A 6,592-nucleotide genomic window follows, 5' to 3' on the forward strand; every position below is an offset into this window, starting at 1 on the left:
ATAAGACTTATATAATTATATAATTATATAAGACACATGAGAGATACCTTATATAATTATATCAAACTTATATAATTATATAAGTTTGATTATTATATTAAAATAGTCCAGTAGTAAATTTGATTCTTAGATGTAATCATATAAGATAGAATATATATACTTACAATAAGATCGCATAAAATTATATATTTATTGAATTCTTTCATATACATGTATTAGATTAGTTTATATTTGGATAATTACATATGCTCACATATTCTTATTTTTTCTCGGAACAGATAAGATTGTCGAACACAAATATACACGAGCACGCTATGCACGTGCATTCTGCGCTGTGACAACTTGACACATGCGCGGATAGTATTTTTGCTCACATTTCTCTCTCTTTTACTAATTTTTTTTCTAGTGGATTAGGCCTGGGAAAACTACGTAAAAAAACCGCATCACCAATAATATTTCATAGGCGATGTGGAAATCTATAATGATGCGGTGTAAGAGAAACTGTATAACTATTAAGAGTAACTTGAATTAACTGTAACTATTAACTGTAACTATTAATAGTTGCAAATAGAATGTCAGAACTCGCAATTTTTGAGCTCGCGGTGCCAACTTTACACCCGTAATATTCTGTTTTGTTTCGAAACTTGCCAATTTGCATGTAAAGAGAAAGGTAGGCTATGCCACACATCCACGTCGAACTTGGGAAGAACTTTCCGCGTAAAAGCGCGACAAAGTATCGCGCTTCTCTCTTCGAACTTCTTGCGAGCATCTTGCTTTTCGCGAATCGTATTGTATCACGGACAACAATGCCGATCTCGACGAATACTATGATAATGCGGTTTGGGACGCGAGCGGCGCACTGACGTGCACAAGGAAAAGACATCATTGATTTCCGTTACGCTGTCCGTTCACACGTTCTTTGCGAGATTCTTCTCAAATATATAATATCTGCTATCGTATATATTTTTACATGTGTTTTTCTCGACACATGACATAATCAGTTCTAAATAATACGTATGGGATTTATTTTAAACTGTTCCTCAAATAAACAACATCTTAAAATGTTATGCTTCAAATATTAAGAAATTTATGTGCTTTTACATAATGTATACAAAATAACAATAATATGCAAAGTATCAAACGCGCGTTTATTTATTTACATTTAGATAAACAATCGCCCTCAAAGAGATGAACATCAATGTCAAGGATTTAAAACAGAATATATACATTCGCTTCAAATCGAATTTAATCCATACACACATGCTTATTTTATTTTAGATTCTTACACATATAATAAATATATACATTACATTAAATTAAATACAATTTTTGGAATTTATTTATTTAATTAATTAAAAAAAAACAAGTCCGTTATATCAGACACGTATATGTTTGTAGTATATGTTTATAGGACGTAGTAATGTAGTGTATAACAAATATAAAGAGAGATTAAAAACTTTAACAATTAAAAATTTAAGAATATTAATTTGTTTTTGGGAGATCTTTTTACACGAGACCGCTGTACAGTCAGCGAGATGCAATACACCGCGCTCTTGAAGCTTCTTACCTGATGATCGCGCGCGCGTAAAACGGCAATTCCGCTCGCGAGTTCCCCACGTCTCGCTTGCTTGTCTCGGTATAATCCAACTTTAATCCTTAAGCAAGCCACTCCGTAGATCTTTAATCCTTCGTCCGTGAGCAGAAATCTCCGCGTATCCGAATCTAATCTCTCCACGAGTCACCCGGTTTTCTTGCTCTCATATCACGGAACGGCGGAACCGCGCCCGAACGGCCGCCACGTTGTGCTTTATCCCACGCGCCGCACTAATTACTTTTCCCATTTCCTTTGCGGTTGCCCCGCGCAGCCCTCCATGAGCTGCTAAGATCATGGCCTCGAAAGCAAGCGAGAGTCAATTTATTGTTCCGCGCTTTGACTAGAAAATATTGTATTGCGTAATGTTGCGGCGGCGATGCAATTTGCATGAGGTTTACTTTCGTAACAGCAGCAACTTCGTCAAACACAATTTTATGTGATTGCGTGTATATATAATCTTCTTCTTCTATCTTATCGCTGCTAAAAACCAGTTTCGAACGACGAGAGAATAACGATTTTATTTTTCGTTTTTGTTTAGCAATTAAAAAATGTATAAAAACACTTTTGTGTCTTATTATTGCACACAAATGTTCTTTTTTTTATCTCTACATTTTAACTGACTGAATGCACTAAGTGCACTTTGTTCTTCATTCTCAGTGTTTTCCGTTATTTAGATAATTGTATCTAGATGTTCATCTAGATGTGATAATTGTTTTATTTTATCTTTATCTAAATAATTAAAATATATGACATTTTTATCTGTATCTCAGATAAAAAAGTAGTATCTTTTGTAAATTGTCTAAGATAATGAGTACGCACTCTGAATGTGACTTTTCAGTACAGGATAACAAATAATTGTACCTCGAAGAAATCGTTTATCCGATAGCACATCTGAAAAACTATTGTTTTAAAAAACTAAAACCTTATAATATATTTACACCCCGATAGCCAAATAATAGCAGTATGCCAGCAGTATGCACACAGGTTTAATCAGCACTTTGCAGCAGATTCACACTCAGCTGTGTCATCATAGTGAGTGAATTATGTAGGCACGATACGTAAAGAAAACAACACAGCAAAAATATAGAAATAAATGAAGAATGAAATGACAATAGCACGTTATGCTTCAAATCTGCTACATTTTTTGAGCAAGTTCTGCTTGATTGATGCAATAATATTTGCATCACGGCATGACATATTTATATTCTTTTTTTTTTTTTTCTGTTTTTCTGTCGACACTAGTTGAAATAACAGATTATGTTTGAATGCTGGCTACATTGTACTGGCATAATGTGTTATTGCAGACTTTGCAAAATATGATCACTCAGTCTTGGTTATTCTGGGCATTAACCTTATATATAGAATAAATGTAATTTACTTATTACATACTTATAATATGCTTATTATACTCAAATGTACATTATATTAAATATAATGTATATCAAAATATACGCTTATTTTCTATAGATTTTCTTGAGATGTATTATTTAATTTCCCAACTTCTTTAATATCTTAAAATTATCTAGATAAAAATCTCATCTAAATCATCTTTTATCTAGATATGATCAAATCGGATTATCTTTATCTTATCTGAGATACATACGTATATGTTTTATCTCTAATCTGTATCTAGATTATTTCAAATTATCTAAGCGCAACACTGTTCATTCTTTACTTTCAGCATCACGATACATGTGATTACCACGTGTGATTAACCAAACAAGCCAACTCATGCAGATTTTTTTGCGGCAAGGACGATTAATTTTTTTCCTGTGCGCCATATATACATCTCGCGTCGCATGAAATCTCTCTCGCGGAAAAGTTTCCGTCGTTGCGTTTCTCGAAAATTCGCGAAGAGAATTAAAAGCTGCTGAGCGGCAAGAATTTTTGCCAAGTAACAGAAAATGCGCTGTGTAATGTTGCTCTTAGAGAGAATTTATTCGCACACGAATTAGTCGAATTATCATACATCGCAGTTTAGTTGCGTCAAGCGGATTTCTGTTTCTAGTTTTGTCCCGGCACAAAAATAGTAATTATGTTTTTAAATTGTAAAATGTGAAATATATTTCCATCAAAGACCCATGTTCAAGTAGTCACAAAGAAGAGTACAAAAAAGTGCGGTTTCAGTCATAAATCACATCATGTCCTGTTTATGCATATACGACTTTCTTTACAAAGTTTTTTTTTATCTTATTCTTCTTGATATAACGTTGATCTCTCTAAAATATCTCGGTACAAATCACTGTTTTTACACAAGCGCGAATAATTTAATCGCAACGTAATGTTAGATCTTTTATCAAACCTATATAATAAATAGTCTGTTCATATGCAACGAATTTTTTTACAGTATTTTTGTATCACAATCAATTAAATGATTTCCTAAAATATTGATATCGTATCGATAAATATCATATCAATTGTACGCGCTTTTAATGTGTCACATTACTGTGCAAAAATTATATTTACCAATATTCAACCTTGAATCATAGAAACATACAATCAACAAAGAACAAAAAATTTAGAAAAATCACTTAACATACTTAAATATTATAATCAACTCGATTAAATCGCGTGAATAAATTCTGAGAACAAAATTATGCGGTACATTATCTGACATTAACGTTCTTTAAGTGATTTACACTGTTTCGATTCAATGTTTAATATCTGTTTAATGTTAACAATTTAACAAGAAGTTCAGAAGAACAAATTGAGATGATGTTTACATTAAGCATGTGAAAAACAAGCTGGAGAGAAGAAGCAGGCTTTCCGAAAGCAGAAAAACGTGGAACGAAAGCAAGCTCCAGGCGGAATCTCACGACGCGCGCGGATGACACTTCAGGGTAGCAGAATCAGCGATATTCAAAATCTTTTCCCTCCACTCATTGTCATTGTCGGCGTTCGCTACTTTGACCTCCGCGCGCGCATCTGCTTTGTGACCCGGAATTTTGCCAATAACCCACATTCGACATTGTCTCTCCTAGGCTCTCGCTCGTAAGACGCAACCTTGTAACATAAATATAAGAGACAAGAAGTGATGATCGTATTTATTAAGTAGTTTTGGATAAATATATTGTAAATATAGAAGAAGAGCGAATAAATTATATATATATAGAAAGAAATAAAAGATACGAGACAACACGCAATACTTAAGAAAAATGTCACAAAGATGTGTAAAACACATTTAAATTCAAACAAAAAACCGTACCTAATAATATATAATACAAATTTCAGTTTACGATATCTCATTGAATAACATAACACATGTATAACCGCTTGTTAAGTAGAATATAACCATGCAAATAATCATTTTAATAATCGTTTTAATGTGTTTTACTTGAGCGCGTGCTCTTGATAACGTTAATTCACTTGTATTTGTGTATAGATATAAGGAAATAAGTTTTCAAATGCGTTCTCGTGTATGTGTTTTGCATGTGCATTTGATCAGGCTTACATCAACGCAATAGTAAGATCGAGCATTTCAATCACACAAGCCTTAAGTACGCTCAATAATATTCATAGACAGAACGGCGTAAATGCCTTTACGCACAAAGTGCATCGTCATTGTTAAAGTATTATTATTGCAACTTCATGTGTAAAAACGCCGATTATGTAAAAGCAGATCGTAACCATCCAAGCCAACAACGTTGTTAATACTTCTGAAGACGAACGAATGACTTCATCACAAGTGTAATTTTTTATATTATTTTTCTTATATTATTGAAGACGAGAGATCCTGTTTGACATCTCACTTTTTAGTTGATCGATGAACGAATTGTTACATGCGCCAAAATAAACGTCTTTTTTGTAATAACGAGATACATATAAATGCGCATACAAATGAAACTGACGACAAATAAAATCATTATTACGCATATCTGGTTTCTTCTCAACTACGATATATATGTATATGCGTGATTCTTACGTCATGCATAATCACTAAACAGCTGCCTGTTGCGTATAAGCATCGTGCTCGTGCATTTATTAAAATAGTGTATTATAAAAAGTGAATTATAAAAACTTTTACAACAACATTCCATTTACATTTGCATTATGTAAGCATTTTAATATTTCATAAGCACTTATTAATTATCAATTGTCACTGTCCAATAAAAACAAATTTGACTTTTTTTTTGTATTTGACTTGTAATATGTCATTTCTTGAAGATTTTTCGTCGCTGAATTAAAATCATTTAGCCACAGTATATTTTTATTTTTTTTTATATTTTATAAATGATCTTCTAGCAACTGCTAATCTCGAAATATTAAGTCTAAGAAACACAAATTACGTAACTGCAAAAATAAAAATGCGCCCGGGAAGGAGATATGACATTAGCTGTACGTGTCTAACTTCAAACCTACCTACGTAATTTGGTCTTAAAAAATTGTACAAAAAAACCTTATTTTAAAGGTAAAGAATAATATTTTAAGATAGTATAAACAAAATTGGAAAAATAAGATTTTCTTAACTGCAATATCATTCTAAATATGATCAAAATCGTCATTTTTGGCCTATATTATCCTAATATTCTTGAAAATTCTGATGTGTTAAAATTTTTCTGAACTCAGGTTCAACTTTAGCAATCAAAAATCTTCAAGAAATGATATGCAAGTCAATGACCGCAAGTCAAATGTAAAACGAGTGTCGGACAGTGTTATTATTTTATCAATTATTTCGAAGTGTCAGTCGTCACGTTATTTATATATGTATATATATGTACAAACTTTACGAAAGAATTTATTATATTACAATCATATTATTATAATCATTTTATTATTATTATTATTATTATATCATATTATTATTACAATCATTTATTATTATTATAATTATAAAAGTACAAACAAATCGTAGTAACAAGATGAGCACACGGAAGAATGGAAAGAAAGAAAGTGGGAGAACTAAAGATGAGCACACGGAAGAATGGAAAGAAAGAAAGTGGGAGAACTAAAGATATATATAAGATGACATTCACTACATGAATTAATTTGTGAAACGAA

Source organism: Pseudomyrmex gracilis, unplaced genomic scaffold (genome assembly GCF_002006095.1).
Source record: "Pseudomyrmex gracilis isolate BER0280 unplaced genomic scaffold, ASM200609v1 scaffold_45, whole genome shotgun sequence".
Lineage (NCBI taxonomy): Eukaryota > Metazoa > Arthropoda > Insecta > Hymenoptera > Formicidae > Pseudomyrmex > Pseudomyrmex gracilis.